At 39.8% G+C, this 24,658-nt stretch overlaps 1 protein-coding gene across 2 annotated transcripts in view; it reads left to right on the forward strand.

Moving 5' to 3' along the window:
* LOC111865374 (ligand of Numb protein X 2) overlaps positions 1-24,658 on the forward strand; it is a 597,517-nt gene that overhangs the window by 4,934 nt on the left and 567,925 nt on the right. The window contains exon 1 of one of the 2 annotated variants that reach the window (XM_023853345.2): positions 8,396-8,521. The exons of the other annotated variant lie outside the window; for it this stretch is intronic. The gene's annotated coding sequence lies outside the window, so the exon portion shown is untranslated. Of the gene's footprint in view, positions 1-8,395; positions 8,522-24,658 lie in introns of those variants that run through there. 2 annotated transcript variants of the gene reach the window in all.

Genomic DNA, 24,658 nt, shown 5'->3' on the forward strand with positions numbered 1-24,658 from the left:
GTGTGTCTATCATTCGTACATCCTGCCTTTCAGAGTGCACAGAAACACTTGCAAGAGAACCAGTATCACGCAATGTCTGGTGAATTCGCGTAAATACACTTCGAGATGGAATCCTTCGATCGGGAAAACGCCTTTGGTATTCTTAAACAGCAGCACGTGCATTGCGACCGCAAAATCCACACACAAAATGCATATCACAATATTCCACGTGTGAAAACACAAGAGGCATTTCAGCAACTCATCACACAACTAATTTACCACCCATTCACGACCCCGCTGCAACGTAATCTGTAGGTTGCGCATGAGATCACGGCTAGTGTGACATCACCACACTCAAGTACAAACAGATAACAGTCACAGCTGACTGTCCACAGTGCGTGGACCTGCAAGAAGACCACACTTTTCTCGGGCCATTATCTCCGTAACCGTTCAACTTTGGACATAGGTGTTTTGGGTTATATCGGCATACTTTAACATAAGGAACACCCTCCCGAAGTTTGGTCCATTCCTCCTGGGACATCCTGTATAACCCCATGAAGCAGAATCCTGCTTGAGAAGCTGTTATTTTCACAGTTGCAGAATACAACTTGAGCCCAGGCTACTGGTTTCAGTTCCTATGTTAATACATTTCTGCAGTTGAAGCCAACATTACTACTCATATAGTGTCTCTCTTAGTGTCTGGCATACTCTCCAAGACCATGGTACTTTATTCTTATTTGTATGGCAATGCATTATGGTGTCACATCATCTACACATGTTGTAACACTGCACATCTTGGGCCCACAGCTCTTGAATCAGATTGCCCCAGAAATAAATGAAGTAGAGTTCTGGCAATTGTTGCTTCATTGCAGAATGAGAAGTAATGCCAATCATGTGCTGGTAAGCTTGTAGCTGTTTTGGCCTCACCAGTAATGATATTAAATTTTGTACCTGGAAAACATTGTCATGTAAAGACAGAACATAATCCGGTGATAACACCTACTGATGAAATGCTTAAAATACATTTTTCACACTGAGAAAGGCTCGAATGTGTTTGCTGTATATGCTTCTGAACCATAATTCCAGTTCAGAGATCGCACAGAGTAATAGATATAGTTTGTAATCTTGCAGCATTTGTTTGGATGAAGTTGACATTTGTATTTAAAGTGACACTGAAGTTGTTTATGAAGTCCCCACAGCTTGGAAGTTTTTGGCCCAGAGAAATAAATAATTAATGAAAAGTTTTGTTTTTTTTTTTTATTTTTTTTTTGTGTATGCTCCTCTTTATGTTATTTTTATACTTTCACACTTTTTTCGTGTTCTCTCTCCTCTAATTACCCTCACTCTTATTTTTATTTTATTTTATTTTATTTATTTATTTTTTGCTCTCTCATTCCCTTCCTCTGTGTTGTTCAGTTCTGCCATTTGCATTTTCTCTGGCAGCACCAAATAATAGTTTGAACCCGGGGTACTTTTGAAACCCCAGCATTATTCAGACATTAATGATATTCTGTACTTCCATTTTCATGGTTTCTGTTTACTTAATGAAGGCAGAAATATATTGCTGGCTACTGAATCCCAGTTGGATTAGGATTTGGAGGGAGAATAAATTAATATGTTGTAGACTTTGTTGAATGGAGTATGTCAAGATTATGACAAAATAGCCAATGGAAAGGATATATTTAGAATTACCATTATGCCAAGTGGTATATGTGGGAAGTTATCAGAATGAATATTTGTTGAGTGTAGTGCTGCTATGTGTGCTCTGGAAAACTTCACATTATCTTAGGAAGAGCAGTGCTGTGACTTCTGGTTAAAAAAACAAAACAAATATTAAAGGAAATGTGTATTATAGAAGTTCCAGGCAAAGTGCTGGCAAGAATATTGGATCTAACAGAATGGAGAAAATCACAGACTGAGGAGGCTCACGATTTGTAAATTGTGTTTGTTATAAACTGTTGTTAGGGAAGTTATATTGGAAGAGTTGACGTTAGAGTTATATGGAGCATACTCTGCGAAAAAATACACGCTTATAATATTTGGTTGGAAAACCTCAGAAGAAATGATCATTTGCAGTCTAAATGTTTATTGGACAGAATTAAATTTGATGATGGTGGTTTGCCACTTGCTTGCATAGCTTACTATTTGACCTTGAAAAAGGAGGCCTAAGTTCATGCAGAGCATTGGTAAACTTTTGTCAGACTACATTGTGTCACATTCTACAAGATGATAGTGAATTAGAATTAACTAGCTGAATATAAGCTACAGTTATACAGAAAGTGATATCAGTTCTTCCTGAAGTGACATGCCTGATAATACTTCAGAGTTTGATTATGATAGTGACAGGGAATTGGTTCAGTTCCTACTGAGTCATCTGGACATGAACGCATTAGATTCCATGTGGCTAAGTTGGTGTGTTCATATTTATTGAGTGTATATTATTATTTAGGATCTGTCCTTTGTGAATTATATTCTCATTTGACAATGTCTGATAAATAGTAAATCAGTATTTATGGTAATTTTGTAAATAGAGCAGAGGTGAACTTTGGTCGGTGTTTTTGTTCTTGTATCACACACATTTCCTTTTGTCAAAAGTGGTCATCTGCCACCCTCACTACACCCACAGCTGTTCACAAGTATCTTCTGGATTTTTAGGGTCCAGACTTATGCAATACGTTCAAACCAAGCACCTCCTGGCTATCTAATGGATGTGTTGCTGATTAGCTAGGGTGCTTGGCAGTGGTATTCCTATATCAAAATGAAGAAGCAACAAGTTTTCAGAAGAAAACTAGGAACTTGTGTCTAATTTGAGCATGTGGTGTTCATGGATGCATCACTGGACATGTAATCATGTAAGATGATGGTTTTAAGAGCTGTCACATTTAAAAGAAAGTCGTGACTTATTTAATACAATATTTAATACAATTTTAATTTTGGTCACTTTTATCTTAGGACACTGAGTACTGTAATTAGGATATATTTTGATCTAATAAGAAGATTGTATGCACAGTACCTAATACTTCATTGTGGCATATCACTGTTTAAGACAGTGGGGCTTGATCATGTTTACTATGGGAGCTAACTGAATCTCCATTGCTTTTATAAAGGTGATATCTTGATTCATAGAATTTATGGACAAGTTACATATACAGTAGCTTACTGAAAAATAGAAAGGCAGCAAACTAACTGTGAGTTGCTAAGGGATGGACAATTGGGATTGTGTTCCCAGGAGGGACAATGGAATTTTTGTGGGTTTTTTTTACACTTCCAGAATGGATCTGGAGTCCATTTAACCTCATACTCGGTGGATTAGTGAGTACTCAGGGTAACACAGTTGCAGCTTGAAGCTGACCGTTCACTTCCATGTAGTGCTGAAATCTAACAACTCCCTATGTTGCTTCATAACTCGGTTCTTGGGCATAAATAACTATATAGAATTTGCTTGTTACAGACAAAATGATCTTGAATAGTAATGATTATGATGAATTGATGTGTATTGTTCAGTGACAGATTATTGAGGAAGGCTAAGGAAGACCAGTTGGGAGGGATTTGAAAGGCAGTAATCATGGCATCCACTTTTGAAAGTAAGGAAGAACATGAAGACTTTATCAGGATTGTTTGTACCTTTTCAGTATTCCACATCAAGTATACTGGTTCGAGCTGATAGTTCCTACAAATGGTAGAGAGATCATGATTTGTGTACTTCATCCATCGTCTGGTATGTAAAAGACAAAAGACCACGACGTTTCGGAGACTGGATCTGTCTCCATCTTCAGGTCGGTAGGGGAGGATAAACCTACTCAGTTGGGGCCATTAGAAAGAGCTAGTCTCAGTCACTGGGCAAAACCAAGTCTGTAGCAAACAACCTATGAACAACCGACAACCGGTTCCATCAGTGGGCGATAAGAATAAAATCACAGTAAAAGACGTGACAGAAAATTTGTGCCAAGCATGCACATGTCAACAATATAAAAAATAGAAGAATAGATTAAATTCCAATAATTCAGTTAAAAACGGAAGTAAAAACTTGGATAATGCGTGCCTAATCTGTGTGAATAAAGAATCATGCAACCAGGCTCCAAAACGTCGTGGTCTTTTGTCTTTTACATACCAGACGATGGATGAAGTCCAAAACAAGCCAAAAGAAGTACAGTATACACCATTGTCAGAATCCTTTCAAGTCTATATGATTTGTATAATTAAGGTAGCTGTATAATAACAGAGATCACCATTGAGCTAAGCCTGTGAGAACATGACATTACACACTCATTACTGTTAGTTTATTATATAATATGTTTCACTTTTCTACTAATGTTTGTGTGCTGTGTTTTGTTTGAACGTGTTTATGTGTGTTATTTGTCAGTTGTCTTACTGTAGTACCACTGCCACTGGATGAAACCCAATTTGCAGTTAAATAATAATAATAATAATAATAATAATAATAATAATAATTCAATTCAATTCGTGTTTATTTATGTGCAAACTTAACAGCACAGTGGCCAATTACAAAGTTAGCACGAGTACATAGAAATACACAAAAATTAAAGAGCAAAATAAAAAATATGACAGTCTATACAATATCAATAAATTAGTAACAATTCCAAGAAAAAAAAAAAAAAAAAATAAAATAATTTAGCCTTAACAGGCGAGAAAAATAAAATAAGTACATTTCGAATGGTTATTCCATTATGTGATGAGAAAGGACAATACACATACATACACACATAGAAGTTAATAATAATAATAATAACCCAATTAATTCTTATTTATTCGTGTGGCAGCTCAACATCCTAATTTAAATCAATTCAATTCATGTTTAATTACGTACAACTTAACAGCACAGAGGCCAATTAAAAGGTTAGCATGAGTACATAGAATTACATAAAAATAATTAAAAAACAAATACAAAATTTGAGAGTCTACATAATGACAATAGATTAATAATAATGCCAAGAAAAATAAAGTTAACGTTAACAGGAGAGAACAACAAAATAAGACCACATACACAGAAGTAATATTAAGAGTATCATTAACAAATATTATTAACGATTTTTATTAATAATAATAATAATAATAATAATAATAATAATAATAATAATAACCCAATTAATTCTTATTTATTCGTGTGGCAGCTCAACATCCTAATTTAAATCAATTCAATTCATGTTTAATTACGTACAACTTAACAGCACAGAGGCCAATTAAAAGGTTAGCATGAGTACATAGAATTACATAAAAATAATTAAAAAACAAATACAAAATTTGAGAGTCTACATAATGACAATAGATTAATAATAATGCCAAGAAAAATAAAGTTAACGTTAACAGGAGAGAACAACAAAATAAGACCACATACACAGAAGTAATATTAAGAGTATCATTAACAAATATTATTAACAATTTTAGGTTCAGTGTCATTGACAGAAACTGTTCTGATTGCAAATATGTCTAGATCTTTACCCACCGCGTTGGCAGCATAGGCGCACCGAGCAGAAGGACAGTGTTTATTAGAGGGACAAACACCAAACAATGAGAAGTCCCTAATATTGCTGGGAGGAACACGAAGGCTAACATTTTCCAAAAGAGAAGCGCAGGATTTAAGACCACGAAAGACCTGAACAAGAAAAAGTGCATCAAGGTGATGTCTCCGTTTATGTAAAGATTGCAGACTTAATTTCTCTAAAGCATAAGCATAATTATATGAAATATGAGGGAAAAAAACGATAAAAACAGACGGACGCAAACTTCTGCTGGATGCGCTCAAGCTTATTGGCATCAGTCGAGGTGATGGAGTTCCAAACTACTGAGGCATATTCCAACTTGGACCTGACTAAAGTAAAATATAGTACATACAGACTCTCCATGGAGGAAAACCTGTAGGTAACGGAGCGAATAAGGCCTAAAAGCTTTATGCATTCAGAAAATATGTAATTAACATGTGTATGAAAATGTAACTTTGAATCAAAGAAAACACCCAGGTCCTTAATACTGCTTGTGCGTGTAATGATATCATGACAAAGCTGATACTCGTAGCTCAGAAAATTTGTTTTTCTTGTGTATGATACAACACGCGTTTTAGCAGTATTAAGTTTCATGGAGTTAGCAGTGCACCAGTCGCTTAGGGAACTAATGTCAGATTGAAGTAAGAGGCAATCATGAGGAGAGTTAATAATGTGGAGAATTTTTAGATCATCGGCAAAAATTAGAAATTTACAGTAGTTAACGGAGTCACATAGGTCATTTACAAATACACTGAAAAGAAAAGGCCCCAGAACAGAGCCTTGCGGCACCCCGGACGTTACGTGAAAAGGCAGTGAGAGTGCCAGAAACGCGAACCCTGGATTGTCTGTTGGTTAAGTAACTGCGAAACCAGCTAACATAAGCATCAGAGAATCCGAAGGAGCTTAATTTATGCAAGAGCATATTGTGAGGGACGAGGTTAAAAGCATTAGAAAGATCAAAATAGACGGCATCAGCTTGACGCTGACCGCGGACAACAGGCGTCAAGAAGTCGAGAAACGTCACCAAATTGGTAACTGTAGATTTAGTTCTGGTAAAGCCATGTTGGTTGGAATTAAATTTAGCGAAATGAGAAACATGATCATGAATAATGAATTCAAACAATTTAGAGAAATTACTGATAATAGAAACAGGCCTGTAGTTGCTCACAGTGGCATGATTGCCTCTTTTAAATACTGGTACAACAGCAGATTCTTTCCATGCAGCAGGAAAATACTGCTGCGTCAGGCTCAAGTTAAATATATGCATAAGTATAGGAATAAAAATACCTGCACAACCTTTGATGATAAAACCAGGAATACTGTCAAGGCCAGCAGATTTTGATGGTTTTAGTCTCTTGATGGCTTTGTAGACATCAGCATCAGAAATGGGGGCAAGGGATAAAAATTCAGAAGATTGCGAGACAGGGTGAATGACCTTGCAGCAGTGGTTATTGTATACAGATTGAAAGTGCTTAGCGAATGCATCAGCAACAGTTTCGGGCTGAGCTAGGTGTGTACCATCAATTTCTAGATGAATGGAACCGGATCTATGTTTTCTGAAATTAGATACATATTTCCAGAAATGTTGGGGCTGTGACTTTAAATTGTTATCAACTGACTTCAACCACCTAAGCCTGTTGGGCTTGATGGTATTTTTAACTAGTTTTCGATAATAGGCGAACCTGTCGTAAAAGTAATCAGAAGGATTCTTTTTAAAACGACGGTGGAAATATTTTTTCTTGATGATGTAATGCCTTAAGGTATAGGAGAACCAGTGAGGGAATAATAATAATGATAATAAAAAGAATTATCAATTATTTTAGCACATTGGCTGTTGGATTTAGGCTGTTCCATTAGAGAATGATTCATATTAATTTTACTGTGCAAGTCAGCTCCGTAATAACATGTGTAACTTGTGTTCAGATTCCTTCCTAGAACATTGACCAGGAATTAGACTGACATTATTTTGTGTGTTCTTTCTCAGTTTATCTGGTCAGCTGTTTGGTTAGTACATTCAAATAGGCGATGTCTCTTTAGACATTCCTTTTGACTGAGTGCTTTTAGTGATCGTCATTGATACTATTTAACCTCATCATTTCATATATCATTAAATAACCTATAATACACTAACTATAACTATATAGCTGGTCATTTTGATGATGTGGTTAAGCAAATTAAGTGTTGTTTACAAAATGTTAAGTATAGTGGTGTTGTCAACGTGTTATGTAGCATTTTCTTGTAGGTAAAAGGTAAAGCTCTAACAGGCTGTGAAGGCCCATAGGGTTGTAAAACATTGAGGCTCCCACATTTTCTCTAAACAGTTGGCTCACAGATGATGGTAAGGTTGTCAGCCTTACGTGTTGGCTGCCCTTTACCCCCCAGGAAGATTCCTGGTACTCTTTTCTTTAGAGTCTGAGTTGTCCCCGGGGCCATAGTGAGGCTGGAAGGATCAGGTAAATCGAAAAATATCCACCTCATCAGGTCTCAATCCTGCAATCTTCTGCTTGAAGCATAGTGACTCAACCAACTGTGCTACTGTGTGTTATATCCTGTGTCATATTTCTCCATTTGTGCACAGTTTATCTTAATTTTTGAGATGTTTAATTCAAGATTAAAATGAAAGAATTCACCTTTGTTGTAATATAAACTCCAATAAATATGCTGTGGTTTGTCTGGATAAAATAATGCAGAGAGTAAATACCATAATTTCCACGTTCCAGATGAAGTTGTTAGAAGAAAAAATGTTACATAAGCTGCACATGTTCAGCTACACACTTTAAGAGCATGTAGGAGGTCATAAATATACTTCAGACTTGTTTGGATGCTTCAGAGACTTGCTATAAGTAACTTGACTATGTTATGAGGCACTTGAAACTAACTTTGGAGTTTTGAGGACTTGGCAGTTGGTTGCTACAGAGTGAGCAAGGAACACGTCTGTGGTCTTAGCCATGGCAGTGGACAGCAAGGAAGCCCGAAGTATACTGGTTAACTATCTCATTCTCATTGTTTTACTGGGCATATTATGGGTTTTGTATTTTGGTGTAAGTAACAGAACATAGCAGTATAGGTTGAAATGCATGTCACATTTAACGTAAGGATGTGTGCACATGTACATAGAAGTGTGGAGGGAGTGCACCAATATTACATTCTGTATTTAGTCTTCCTTATGTTACAAAGGGGGCACGCGGTAGCGTGGTTGATTGAGGGGCTATGCTACAAGCTGGAAGGTCGCGGGTTCAAGTCCCGATGAGGTCATTGGATTTTTTCAGTTGACCTAAGCCTTCCAGCCGCAATAGGCCCTGGGGTTTACTCAGCCTCTACAGAAATGAGTACCAGGAATTAATTAAATAATTTTCCTGGGGAGTAAAGCGCGGCCAGTGCGCAAGGCTTACATCCTTACCTCCATCTTTGAGCTGAATGTCTAGATAGTGTGGGACCCTGAACATCTCACAACCCTATGGGCCTTTACGGCCTGGTACAGGGATAGCTTTACTTTACTTTTTTTTACTTTTATGTTACAAGCAACTAAATTAGAGAATTGCGTTTCATTTAATTGAGAGTCATTGTTCTTCTCTGTTTGAAAACCAGTGTGTTGTCTAAATGCATGTCATTTGATAATGGCAGAATTTGTTCAGCTACAGTTGAATATGAACCTGCTGATGGAAAATATTTATTTTAGTTTGATAAAACAAAATCACCAATAAGAGGTTCAGATCCTTCTTTGGGCAAGGATGTATGTCTACAGTTTTCTGTTTTGTTCTGTCCTATGTATGTATTGCACTGCGATGGTTTTTCTTACAGGGAATCCTGTTGAATGTCTAAACAGTTTTGTCAGAATTAATTCTCAGCTGCAGATAAAGGAATAATAACATCTCAGTCAGAAATTAAACCGATGTGGGTTAGGGGGATCTGTCGTCATTTCTTGACTGAGATAGATATTTTTCTTTCAAGGCTGGCTGATGCTGCAGGAAGGGGTCTCATTTAAGGAGGAAGCAAATAATTTGTAGTGTGCAATGTGTGCACCATCTCAGATTCTCTTAGTGCAGGGTGTGTGGGTGGTAGGAATATTGTCTTTGTGAAGAATTGCCTCCTTAGCATGTGAAATACATGGGTTCAGTTTTTGATGACACTTTTTCTTGAACAGTGCCATTTTCTGCACCTAACACAAGAGACCATATTAAGTTTGAATGGCGGGTTTCTGTGCTTAGGAAGATGTAATTTAAGGGCCATTTAAATGAACGGGTCTGTCAGCATCATGACTGTTGTCTGTGTGTCACACTATTGTGACCATGAATGTTCGAGGTCAATCAGGCCTAAGGTCATATATTTTTATACAAATACCATTACTCCTAGCCACCAGCAACTGTAGTAGCCAAGTTGTTTAATCCCTGTTCCTTGGCAATAAGGGTTAACAGACTAAGACTTGATTTAATCTGGGGAGGGATTTTTCTGTTTGCTGCCATGTCCAGACTGGCTGTTGGAGCTGGTATAAAGTAGCCATAGCATGAAGCTGACCATTCACTTCTTTGTGCTGAAACAAGGAGTATAGAGCTTTATCACCACTTCCCCATATACGAGGGGGTACCCAAAAGAAACCGAACTTATTTTTTTTAAACTTATTTATTCAAATTTTAAACACAAACCTTCAGTCTCCTTCAAAGTACTCTCCACTTACACTAATACACTTGTCTAGTCTTTTATTCCATTTTTCAAAACATTGTCTAAATTCATCTTTTGAGATGCTTGACAGCGCCTCCGTCGTTTTTTTCCTTCACCTCAGCAACATCAGCAAAACGCTGAAAAAAAGTTTTGATCATTTCGGGACTCTTCTTTCAAAGCACAGCATGCTTCCACGCGACCTTGTTTTTGTTCAGCAGTCAGCAGTCGTGGCACGAATTTCGCAGCCACCCTTTTCATTCCCAAATCTTCTGTCAAAATTCGCTGAACTGAGCTCCAAGTCACTCCCGACAGCTCCACAATTTCTTCAATGGTCCGTCGTCGATCTTCCTTGATGATTTCACGAATTTTTTCAACATTTTCATGTGTTCGGGCCATTGCAAAAACGACGATCACACAAAACAGTTGTCACTATAAACTCTGCCGAAACTAGTCCTTACCTTCTGAAGCAACGGTAGTCGGCCTCTATGCGCTCATAGCGGCAAAACGCGGTACTACAAAAGCTCTGCCCACAAAAAAATTAGTTCGGTTTCTTTTGGGTACCCCATCGTAGTTTCATGGTGTGGTGTTTGAACAGAATGACTGCTTTACCCTTGCTTGCCATTAACACATTGGTCTCAGGTACCTGGAACATTAACTTTACCTTATGCCCACATACTTTTTTTATTTAAGTCACAACAGTAATGAATTAATATCCATTGATAATCAAGTCTTATACATAGACAAAGGGTACAGGTGTCTTATCAATAGTGTCAGTTTGAATGAGTCACCAAAATGAACAGCTGACCTTCAACAATTTAGCATCTCTTGAAACCTTGCCCAATCTTTTATTAATTTCTCTTGAGTCATGTAGTTTATTGGCAAGGTAAAGTACAGCCATGATGCCCTCAGTAGATGGTAGCTACCCAGAACTAGTGTCAAACCACAGTTGTGAGAGAGAATAACAAAAGGATTCAGGCAAGAGATATGTGTAAAAAAATTATCCCAGTATCAGCCATCAGTGAAAGTGATGTTACTTGTTCATATCCTGAATATGTTATACAGTATTGCAAAATATTCATGGCGTTTCTCACTGTGGAATTAAATGCTCTTTAGAATTTTTCTGTAAAGTACTTAGACGACATCTGTCAGACGTAATCAGAATAGTAAAACAGATCCTTGATTTATTGCTTTGAGAGTAAATACTAGACCACAGTTTTGCTAGGGTTTCATGGGCGATTTTCGTCAGGCAGAAACACTCTTATTTTTAGATTTAGATTCAGCTTGAGATCAGTCTTCCGCCTCACATTTTGCCATCTAAAGTGCAGTGAGAATATATAATTCAGGTAGGAAATGTAATTTTGTTGTTTCTATTATCCGTTTTAATCTGGCTCCATATATACTTGTTGTCTTGTGACATTGTTTCATTTAACATGAATTGCTCTTAGATGTCACCCCTCCCCTCTTCCCACACCCAACCTAAACTCATACATAAGTTCAGTAGCTTTACCTTGCCCACGTGTATTCTTAATGTTTTGATTTAAAGACCTGTATGGGAATTGAGGGTTAGATGGCTTGGCATGCCATTGAATTGTTGAATAGGTTCAAAGATGTGAACTTCCTCATCTTTGCTATTTGTACTTGAGCTCATAAATCCCCAATTATGATTCTTGTTTCAGAAATGACACTGGTTATTAAGGTTAAAAGCTGTTATTTTTCTAAATACATGTTTGCCTTGCCATTATGCTTTTTTTTTCTTTACTTCTCTTAGTGGGGGTGGAGTCCAACTGGGTCCACTCAGCGCGGTGGACACTGATTGGCCTATTGTAGCCTGCCCCAGGTGATTATGATGATGGAGAATTTGGTGGAATGAAAATTGGCAGGGGAAACTGAAGTACTCGGAGAAAATCCTCCCCAGCGCCACTTTGTCCACCACAAATCCCACTTGACCAGACCCGGGATCGAACCCGGCCCGCCGCGGTGGGAAGACAGCGACTAACCGCTTGAGCTATGGCGTGGCCATGCTCCCTTGCTCGGTTTTAATGTCAGTGTTGAAACCTACAGAGCACTGGTAGGTGTGGGTATGACTACCAGATAAAACTAAGCTGTGGTCAGTGTATTTTTAAATCAGAAATGGAAGTGGTTGATTGCAAAGAAACTGATTTTTATTTTTTCTTATTTTATGGTGTCAAGCTTGTACATGATTTTAAGAACAGTCAATAAAATTGAAAGTGAATTTCAGAAATCCTGAGGAATGTAGAACATAAAAATGTAGAGAGAAAATATAAAAGACAGAAAACCTAGCCAAACTGAAGGATACTGCCAGATATTTAACAGCCTGTGTTGCTGAGGCGTAGAATTGCATTGGCTCGTTTCCAGCGCTTAAAAGTATGTATTTAAAGCAAGGAAAAAAACGCGTTTGTTCCAATTAACTGTTGCTTGTGTATCCGACTGAGCCATGGTATATTCGACACGACTGAATAAGTTCCCACATTGCTCACAGATGGCGGGTAAATAACAGCTTGCGAGTATGAAGACACAATCGCGGCGAGACCGCTATAATAGAACAAGGTGTTTTAAAAATGTGCTGCAGTAGGCCGGATTGACATTGCCACCATATTAGGACCGTGACTGTAGCGCTGAGATCTCTGATCTTCAATGACGTGATGTTCATACTATTTTTTTTTTATAATTGCTAGTGGGGTGGGACTAAGTCGCTTGTACTGCGGCCATTTCTGGCCTATTGTACCAGCCCCAGATGATAGGTGAGGGTGATTGTGGAGCAATTGGTGGAATGAAGATTGGCAGTGGAAACCAAAGTACTCCGAGAAAACCTGCCCCAACGCCACCTTGTCCACCACAAATCCCACTTGACCAGACCTTGGAAATGTTCGTGCTAAGTTTAAACTAGCGGATGTTGGAGTTAGAATTCTTATGGTTGTGATGTTTGTGGACATGCAGGTACAGCAACCGGCCTCACAATGATTACTGGGAAAGAAGCTTGGTTGGTGCTGAAACCAAACTCTCGTACGTGGAGTCCGAGAAATTCTTGATTGTACTGTGAAAGAATATGAAACATTTCTCCCATAATTTCCTTTCTCTTTCTGAAATGATTTCACCAACATTTCTCGGTAGCTTAGCCTCATATTTCGTCTTAGAGCGTTGCCATTCAAGTTGGTTACTGGTCAACATTCACATACGAGTAGACAGGCCATTGAATGATCATTGTACAAGTATCAGCTTGCTCTCTGCGGATAGTTTTACCGCCACACGAGTGAAGGGGCACGCGGTAGCGTAGTTGGTTGAGGCACTATGATACAAGCCTGAAGGTCGCGGGTTCAAGTCCCGATGAAATCATTGGATTTTTTCCAATTGACCTAATCCTTCCAGCTGCACTATAGCCGTGGGGTCGACTCACCCTCTAACAGAAATGAGTACCAGGAATATTCTTGAAATATTCTTGGGGGTAAAGGGCGGCCGGCGCGTAAGGCTGACAACTTTACCGCCATATCTGAACCGATTGTCTAGATAATGTGGGAACCTCAACATCTCACAACCCTATGGGCCTCCACGGCCTGTTACAGGGATACCTTTACTTGCTTTACTTTACTAGTGAAGTGAATAGAAACACCAGAGAAAGTTCTTTGGCATTTAAATGGGCATAACCATTTCAGCCCATGTTATTTATTCACGTTTGCGATGATGAAAATGATACATTAAGAGCAAGCATGATACTCGTATACCACAATAATGTATACAATCGGCCGTACGTATAGGCTTATTATCGCTGAATGTAGTAATTTGTTCCTATTAAACCATACTCTTCACTCTGTAAGATCCGAGATTTTATTTTTCCAGGAATCTATTTAAATCAAGTTTATGCTTTATTGCTTCAGTTACAGGCTGCAGTAAGCTGCATTTAATGGGCCCTAAAGCGAGTATTACGGTGCAAGGAATGTCTAACCAAGCAGATATGCCTTGTTGGACCTCCGTAAGTTCTGCGTGTTTATAATAGTATGCCAGTATGTTCCTGATACATTCGTTTAAAACTCTGAAGCCTCAGATTTGTCGAAATAATACTTAACAATTCAATTTCTACCGTACAGAAAACACAATACGTCTACATTACAAAGGACAGCTGATTAGTGCTGTGTAGGGAATAAGCACTGTTTGTTCTGAGAATCATACGTAACACACAAATGCATTACATGGGCGTAATGCAGAATGTTAATGTTAATAACATGTGGTGTATATAACAACCACTGTGCTTTAAACTGTTAACGCAGCGATGCCCCAATTTGCCCAAGATCCTCCTTTTGTTCTCGTCCAGTGTCCGTACATTGTGGCAGGGAGAATAGCTTTGAATGTAAAACAGTTTGTCCACAGATCTACCTGCATATACTGGTTTCTTACTACTGTCGCTTGTTTTTAACGTCTTAAACCCTTTCTTGCGATTGAATGCCTGCGTGTGATTAGAATTATTGAATATTTACCTCCAGACATTCTGTACGCATCGGCGACGTCTTGTGAGGCACACATTTAGCATCTTAAGGAAGTAGGATGTGATTGGCTTGATGATTATTTTGCCCACATACTCTGGTAACGGTATTCTAGGGAGACAGCTCAAATAGCCGAACCTACCCCCATACGAGTGCTCTCCCGCATTCGTCCCGGGTAGACCGTAGTGATACCCAAGAGTCATTATGCCGCCATGTGGGAGGCTCCGGTCGTAATGCCATTGCCCTTTATGGGAACTTAGCCACCAGTCCCGGTTGGTCATACTAATCCAGACCCCGAAACTGCCGTTGCCCAGCGGGACCACGAGGATGTGTCCCAAGGCTGTGCCCCGACACATCCCTGGTCCATGATGCGTCCCCACCAAAGACAGCCGTAGTTCGGCCAACCTCGTAGAGGATGGCGTCATTACTACCTGTAACATGTGACCTAAGAAAGTCACAGTTACTCCCTCCGTTGACACATCATCCTCTGGTAACTGAATGTTGTAGTCTCCTCAGCTATTTTCTGCGGGGCACATGTACAACTTATACGGTATTTTCGAGGAAAAAACATTGTGCAGTTAGTGTTCTCTACAGTAGCCTATTTACAACGAAATTGGGTTCTTAGATATAAAATATTGCCTTGAATAATTTCAGTGTCTACTAAATAATTTATTATAAAATGTCTGTGAGTTCCTAGACTCTGTTCACTCTGTGAGACATAGCGTTGCCACTGACGGGCTAAGTCGAACAGCTTACAATAACATTTACCACGTACAGTATGTGTGTTCTGATATAACCGTTATTTCGGTAAAATTAAGAAGAGAAATGCCATATTGGCATACTTGTCATATACTGTGTCTTCCGGGTACAAGTTGGGACGCTCCCCCCCTCCCCCTGTATTGTTCGGTCCAGTTCTAGGAGACTGTGATAAATAAATCATGTGCGCGGAATAATCACATAAGTTAGCGGTCGTCACCTATTTTGAAGCACAATGCCTACATTTCCTACAAGGACCATAAGAACTACTGGCGATCTGTGGAAGTAAAATTTAACATCTTATAATTTTACATACTAAAAATAAGTGGATGGATGGCGAAGAGCCCCAAAGCTATTTGCCATTACCTACCAGTCGATTACAACTCAAGAAATTTATATGATGACTATTTAACGAACATAATTTATTTAGTAGGCAGACCTACTCGTATATCGTTGATCATAAATTAAGTTTACGTAGTCCACATTTCTACCTACAGAAAAGATTATGATCTTACAGCTAGTTTAGAACTCGCGTTTTTTGCCATAAGCTGAATGCGAATTCTGGGAGGGAAATAATCCTTTATTTTCACTACGCAATTTTGAAATTGGATTATAAATCATTATGTACATAGAGGATTCCTTTTATCTGCTGAATTTTGAGGATCGTCCGTCCATCAGTTCTAACCTAGCTGACATCAAAGGAGCGTGGCATGCTGTATCCTTTCAGCATCTGGACCAACAGTTTGTGGTAGACTGATTCATTTCATTTGACAGTGTAATTATTCAGCATTCTGCCACGGTTTTGTAATTGAATTAATCAATCATTGGGAGTGTTGGAACGTCTGTAATTGGTGGAGGCTTAGACTTACTGGTTGTTATTTCGGTTCTGTATTCGTTATTAAGTTCATATCGAAAATAACCAACCAGAGACGAACTGAACAAACATAAGAATCTCTTTCCGAAAATCGAATATGAACTCCTGAGAACAAGTCCTCGTTTTCCGTAGGAAGTTATTAGAGTTATATTTTCTGCCTGTAGGAGCGACTGACTTTAGAACGTAAACGGATATGCAAAACACCGTAAGTCACTTAACTCGAGTGCCATATGTAGGCGTGGTCACTATTGAAGGAGTCTTACGCATACATACATGTTTCTTAAGCACTCAGCCAATGAATAACTCAGTATGGAGAAAGCAGTCTTCTGGGATTTGGCACCGTGTATATGTGGTGTTAACCGACGTTTCGGAGGAACGTATTGCCTCCATCTTCAGGGTAGAAGAAAAAATATAAGAAATATGCAAGCGAAGAGACCGTGAGAATAAATCCCAGAAGACTGCTTTCTTCATAGTCACCGCCGTGAAAGCCTCAAATCTTACAAGAACTCAGTACTATGAAGATTAAGTACGTAGGTAAGTCAATAACCAAGTTACAAATGGATATAGAACTTAAACAAATAAGAGCACTGATTTGAAAAATGCTTTTATTTCTCAAAATAATCACTCTGTACATTGAGGCACTTGTCCCATCGTTTCACAAGCCTTTAAAAACCAGCAGCATAAAATTCTTTGGGCTGCTGTCGGAACCAGTCGGTGACTGGGATCACGAGGGCATACTGCTCACCGCATTCCAGCCTCAAGGACAAACCGTAAATGCCGACTTCTACTGTAACTTCCTCAGGAAACTTTGTAAGGCCGCTCAACGGAAGCGACCAGGACTCCTCACCAAAGCCGTGTTGCTCTTGCATGACAACGCGCGTCCCCATACCAACAAGACAAATGACCCGCTGCGAAATTTCAAGTGGGAAGTCCTCGAGCATCCTCCGTATAGCCCCGACCTTGCTCCAAGCGACTTCCATTTGTTCGGCCCACCTAAACATCATCTTTCGGCTGAACATTTTCCCGACGATGAATCTGTAGAAAGGGAAGTCACCGCCTGGTCCCGACAGCAGCCCAAAGAATTTTATGCTGCTGGTTTTAAGGGGCTTGTGAAACGATGGGACAAGTGCCTCAATGTACAGGGAGGTTATGTTGAGAAATAAAAGAATTTTCAGATCAGTCCTCTTATTTGTTTAAATTCAATATCCACTTGTAACTTACTTATTGACTTACTCTCGTATTACATTCTTCCCCCAGGATCAGATACCTTATCGTAATAAGTTTTATCATTTTAGACAAGTTCCACGTTGTCCTCCCAAATGTGTACAACACCGCCACTCTGCCTGATATTAGTCTGAAAGCATTTGAGGAGTTCCGCGAATAGTGTCTAGTTGTAATTGAACTATTCTTGTAAATTCAGTGTTGAACTCATTAATTTTTCAGTGACGGTATGTCTAGGTGTACGTATATTTCCCACTTCTCAAACAATGTCCAGAAAATCACTCCGGGGTTTTATGAGACTACAGTTTATTGATCATTGTATGTATTAAAATGAAAGTAGAACATTGAAATAACAAGAAGTCAAAGTCACATTGCGACTGACGGTCGGTCAGTCAGTCAGTAAGTCTTGGTGTCGAGCCCAATCTAGGACTGATAACCAGATATTTATTCCTGTTTAACAGTTACGGTCTTGTTTTTGTGGTGCGCCGTCTCTGACGAGAGGACGAGTCTGTCTTTTGTATATTCTGCTCACCCTCACGACCATATTTTACTGTCTCAGATCTGAGACTTCCCTTTTCGTCGCCTCCTGCGGCTCTCAGGGTCACGGTGGAGGTATTCGACCCCGCTTCCACACGGGTAGGTTATAAGAACCTGCTTTCTTTAATACGACACGGACCGCATATAAAACGATGCCTCCCACAATTCTTCTATTGAATATGTATTTGTCGCCGCGGTAACGCTTTTACCGAGCCGTTGCCTAGCAACGATACGAGGGATCCGCATACAGACACACAGACTGATGGGAGGGATTTATACAGTACGCCGTTGAGATGGGCTCAGGTGCCTTGATATACATACATACCAAGCTTCATAGAGGCTGGTTCAGATATTCAAACGTTAATAATGGGGGGGGGTTAACAAGGACACAGACAACATGAAGATCGCATACGTTTGTGTTACTTGCAAAGTAGTGTTCTGTCACGTTGGAAATTAGTTTCTACTTCATGAAGAAGTTACAGAGGTTGAGGTTTCCGGCCATACCCGGTAATGAATGCGCAACATTTAGCAACCGTGTGTTGCTGAAAACTGCACAGTGCTTCTGACAACTTGAAAACTTTCCTAAGGAATCGGCTGGTTGACGATAATCAATATGTAGTCGAGAGGAGCTTGTCCGGTTTAAGTGCAGAGGTAATCCTTGAGCTACCACTGTGTCGTGTTCATGTATCTGTGTGTTAATTGCTCTCTGTATTACATTTGCGTCTGAGAGAGGTTTATTCACTTTATTAATGACATTCACCTACGTTGTGGACATGTAGAATTCTCAATATTGAGATAAAAGTACAGTAGTTTTTCTATTATCTCGGGTGGATGGGAAATGAGTTTCCCCGGATAATCAGTAAGAGGAATATGCAACGAAGTTGTGAATTGGGGTTTATAAAACGACACATAAGCTTATAAACGTAGTTTGCTCCACCACTATTGATAAACAAGAGCGTGGTTCTCGAGAAGCTCCTGTGCCATATCTACAAAACAAAGAATACTTTCTTGAATTTCCAAGCACATTCAAACGCGAAATAGAACTCCCTTCGTTTCTCGGTGGATCCTTTTTAAAAAATACTCTCACTTGGCCGAACACAGTGGCCGCGCGGTCTGAGGTATGAACTGCCTTCGCCCGTTCAAACATTGGCGTCGTGAGCTCGAATCCCACTCAAGGCGTGAATAGTTTTCTGTGTTTATTCTGTGCTTGTGTAGGTAGCCGCCTTGCGACGGGCTGAACTCCCGTCCAAGGAGGCCTCCTGACTGTCTTGGATTAAGAAACTGAAGTGAAACAACGCGTTTCACGGATACCCTATGGCCCAAAGTGGGAGCAAAAGGAAGATTGTCACATGACATTGGGCACACTATTCAGTTTTCTAAACTAAGCCCTCGGATAATCCGCCTGTGATTGATTGGGAGTGTAGTGTATATGTAAGGATAGGAAAGGTTTCAACAGGGAAATTAAGAATATAAAACACGATCTGATGCTAAAGGAATACCCACAACAGTTCATTGGGTACAGACTTTTCGCAGGAAGATGCTGCTTCCATCTTCCGGGTCTTCCGGATGCTGCATATCCCTCCGAAATGTTTGTATCCGTCACCAAGACTACACGGTGCGAACCTGAAGACAGAGGTTGTATGCTCCTCCGAAACGTGCGTGTTCATCTACAAGACTGTATAGAGCCACAACCCTGAAAACCACAATCTGAAGGATAGATGGGTCCGAATTGTAAGTGAATTCGGAGGAACATATCGCCTCCATCTTCATGGTAGAAGAATTTTCTTTTTTCTTCTACCTTGAAGATGGAGGCGATACGTTCCTCCGAAATGCCGGTTAACACAATGTCTGCACGGCGCCATATCCCAGAAGACTGTTATCTTCATAGTCACCGCCGTGGAAACCTCAGATCTTACACATTTTTTCTTTTGTAAGATTTGAGGGTTTCACGGCCTTGACTATGAAGAAAGCAGTCTTCTGGGATTTGGCACCGTGTATATGTAGTGTTAACCGAGGTTTCGGAGGAACGTATCGCCTCCATCTTCAGGGTAGAAGGAAAAATATAAGAAATCCGCAAGCGGAGAGACCGGGAGAACCGGTAAAAGCAGTCTGGAGGCGATACGTTCCTCCGAAACCTCGGTTAACACTACATATACACGGTGCCAAATCCAAGAAGACTGCTTTCTTCAGCTTTTCTTTTGTTTTCATATATTATTCGAATTCCTGTATAAATAGAATATGTTGTACTTGCTTTCACATATTCTTTCAACACCTGAGTTAATACTTCGATAATTCTACTTATCGGTAAGAAAATAGCAGACCCGGAAACTTTAAAGTACTATCCACAGTAGCCAGAAATGTTATTGAATTATTAACTTGGTAGATACGGGAATTACTTTCCTCTTGTTAGTGGCGATTCTCTGAATCATCTGTCTAATTTTATTTAAAATCACTGTGAAATTCTCCTACAGTTCTGAAAAAAATGTTTGCCTGTCGCTGCACAACAATAAATTTTCATGACTTTCTAAGACACGGTTTAATCCATGTTATTGTCTGATCCTTATTCTTATGATAATGGAGTATATCATTATATAACCGGCAGCTGAAAAAATCCATGACCACGAACTTCCAAAAAGTAGAACTGTATTTGAAAGGAATATCTAGAACTCGTCACGGGCTACAATTTTGTGCAGTGCAAGTGAAGATGTTCATATGTGTCGAAGTTGCTTCATGTTTTCGCAGTTGGAAGAGGATAGGGTTCAGATGTTTCAGAAAAACTGAGCACCACTTCACTTACAGCAGCACTTGGCCTCGAGAACACCAAAGTTGACATCTCTTGACGTTTCCTTTCGAAATTATATCCAAGGTATGCATACTGGGATGGCGATCAACTGAGGTGCATCCAAACAGCAGGTCACTATAATCATTGAAACAGTAACTCCAGTCGTGATGGGTTGTGTTTAACATCAGATATCGGCTAGGCATCTGTCGTGCCACTGAAGGACCATATGTAGAATTTTACTGAGAAGCTTTCTGAGTTAATCCTCATTTTAATATTTTGTACTTTTAAAAAACAAAACTCCGTGGCCTGTAGTCCGCAAGCGAACTATACCGACCGAGCAACCGCCGCTTGTCGCCGAAGTTAGTGCCAACTTTTGCGGATAGAGGGTGCCACGTGGTCAGCGCAGCGGATCGCCACGGCCGTTAATCTCGGTTTCATAGACCGGAGCCGCTATTTTCTTAAAATAGCTCTTCAATTATCCTCACGAGGCTGAGTGGACCCCGTTCCAGACCCACTACTTCTCAGAAAATCTGGTAGCGCCTGTAATTGAATCCGGGACCTCTGGATCTGTAGCCAGGAACTCTGACCACAGAGGCGGTCTTTTGTACTGTCAATATATATATGTAATTTGTGTGGTTATGAAAGTTGGTCTCTGAAATTAAGGGAATAACATAAACTGAACATATTTGAGAGCAGGGTGCTGAAGAGGGATGAAATAGTAAGAGGTCGAAAAACTGCATAATGAGTTGATTCATAACTTGTGCTCTTCACAAAATGTAATTAGAATAATCAAGTCGAGGATGTGATGGGGAGTGCATGTAGCACTCGTGGGCAAAAAGAGGAATGCATACAGATTTTGGCAGAGAAACCAGAAGGAAACAGACAACTAGGAAGATTTAGATGTAGATGGGAGGATAACATTAAAATGGATTATAGAGAAACAGGATGGGGTGGTATGGACTGGATTCGTGCGACTTAGTACATTAGGGACCAGAGAACGGCTCTTGTGAACACGATGATGAACTTTCAGGTTCCATAAAATATTGGAAAATTCTTGAGTAGCTGAGCTACTGGTGGCTTCTCAAGAAAGACTCAGGTCCACGAATCAATTAGTTAATATGTGTAATAGTTAAGCAAATATAACCTAAACCCCGTAAAGTGTTTTTTTTTAACTTCCTGTACCGTGGACCGTATAATACAAAAGAATGCTGTATTTTCTGCAGAAATTAAATTATTATTTTGCTGCTGCTTGTGGGTCTACCCCTTCTTAAACATTCTACATATTCAGTGGGGGCACGCGGTAGCGTAGTTGGTTCAGGCAGTGTACTACAAGCCGGAAGGTCGCGGGTTCGAGTCCCGATGACGTTGATTTTTTTTCAATTGACCTAATACTTCTAGCCGCATTATGGCCCTGGGGTCGACTCAGCCTCTAAAAGAAATTAGTACCAGGAATCTTCCTGGAGGTTAAGGGCGGTCGGTGCGTAAGGCTGACAACCTTACCGCCATCTGTGAGCCGATTGTCTAGAAAGTGTGGGAGCCTCGACGTCTCACAACCCTATGGGCCTCCATGGCTTGTTACAGGGATATGAGTATGAGGGGTGAGCCATAAAACTGGCCCTAGTACTGCGACCTTCGATGATCTATTGTGCTTCCCCTTAGGATTAACCCTTTATTAATCCTACATTTCGAATGAAATGTAGGACTTTATTTATTGGGGCGACATAAAAGTCACTTGGTTGCATGAAGAACTCACCCAGGTGGCAATATCTTAGGTAAGCTGTAGCCTCACAATCACATAAGATGTGTGTGGCTGATTCATCTTCTTGTAGGCACCTTTCACAAGTTGGGTCGCCTGTCAGTCCCAGTTTGAAAAGGTGCCCTTCTAGGTAGAAGTGTCGAGTATGTTACAGGATAGCTTTACCTTTCATTTTTATCATCTTCAATACTCTTCATTAATCGCATTTTGTACTAGTATCCTTTGCTATATCCGGCGTAGCAGTACTGCTGTCATTCGTCGGACAAGTCGGTAACATTGTGGCTGTTTGGTCTTTCCTGTGGCTTACCTTGTCCTGGTGATTAAATCTATCAAGAATCCTCAGTGCGCACGTAGCCGTAGTTTGTTTTTCCTATTTTATATTTTGAAAGTTTTAGAATTGACTGTGAGTAGTTTCTTGCCATACGCCCAAACATTTGAATTAAATGAGAAACTGGCTATTGTTCTGTTATTAGTAGACCATTGTTAACTGAACTGCTTGTTTGTAATGTTTCTGTTGTTTGAATAATCCGACATTTGCATACTGTCTCATAAGCGTTAAAATGAGATATCTCGTTTGACGGATCCCCGCTTCAAATTCTGACTGAGACTGGTTAATCTGTGTGATGGTTTTCATGTGTTTTTTTTTCTTTTCCCAGTCAGGGGATATAACTCACGTTATGAACGTCTTGTCACGATTTACTGCTCACACTAATTATTTTTCACTTTCTTCCTTGCAAGATTTGAGCTTTCTTTCAGTATCATTTTATGACGTAAATAAATGTCATGCCAGTTGGTCTGTCTGTCTGGGAATAATTGAACCTGACTTATAAAACCCATTCTGCTATATATATATATATATATATATATATATATATTCCGTGCCTTATTTTGTTTCTGCTGTTTGATGACATTTTATTAGTTCTTTTTTTTTCTGTGGCGCTACAGCCCCAATTTGGGCCTAGGCCTACCTCCATGAAACTCTCCTTTTCACTTCGGTTTACTAGATCTTACACGTACGGTAGGACTCCTTGGGTGAGTGATCAGCTCGTCGCAAGGCCTCTACCTGTAGACAAACAGAAAAAGGCAGACAAACATCCATGCCCCTAGTGTAATTCGAACCCACGATCTCGGTTTCCGAGCGAGCGAAGACAGTGCATGCCTTAGACCGCTCGGCTACCGTGACGGGCTTATTAGTTCATTAGCTCTATGATTATTTTGCTTGGGAAACTTTGTTTTTCATACCGATAGAATGCAAATTTTAAGTTTTTTTTATTGCTAGTGAGGTGGGACTAAGTTCCTTGTACTGCGGCCACTTATGGCCTATTGTACCAGCCCCAGATGATAGGTGAGGGTGATTGTGGAGCAGTCGGTGGAATGAAGATTGGCAGGGGAAACCGAAGTACTCGGAGAAAACCTGCCCCAGCGCCACTTTGTCCATTACAAATCCCACTTGTTCGAACCCGGGCCGCCGCGGTGGAAAGCCAGCGACTAACCGCTTGAGCTATGGCGCGGCCGTTAAATTTCAAGTAAAGTTGGGGTTGTTTATCAGTGGCGAATGCCGTGTTCTAGCTAGTAATGCACCATCAGATCATTAAGATTGGAGAAGTATATGAGAAAAGTTTTTCTTTTCCATTCAATAAATGATCTGTTTCTCTTATTTGGAATCGTATTCATTGTGTAGTTAATACGCTACATACATTCCATAGCTTCATATCCACCAGGCCAAGCGGGTAAATTCACCGCTTGCTACGAGTCTGAAAATTGCTTTTGCGCATGCGTCGCAATTCAAAAGCGAGAGAATGTTATTCTTTTATTACTGCCAGGTTGCGTGATTGCATTTTCACGTGATCTGAATTGTAGTCCAGGATACACCACGATATTATCACGCGTTCTAGATGACACAATTCTCGGTTCAGTGTATTGGGCATAATGGTGGTACGTTATTTAACATGGAAATATGTGGATTCCCTTCTCGCAATGTCGGAGGTTAGGTAAATATGCATTTACTTTTGGAGGCGTTTGAAAGGTGGAAAATTGTATTATTGTAATCTGGACGAATAACGAGCCAGTGATTCTGTGATTGTCCGAAACAATGAC

The sequence above is a fragment of the Cryptotermes secundus genome, unplaced genomic scaffold (genome assembly GCF_002891405.2).
Source record: "Cryptotermes secundus unplaced genomic scaffold, Csec_1.0 scaffold164, whole genome shotgun sequence".
NCBI classification, from domain to species: domain Eukaryota; kingdom Metazoa; phylum Arthropoda; class Insecta; order Blattodea; family Kalotermitidae; genus Cryptotermes; species Cryptotermes secundus.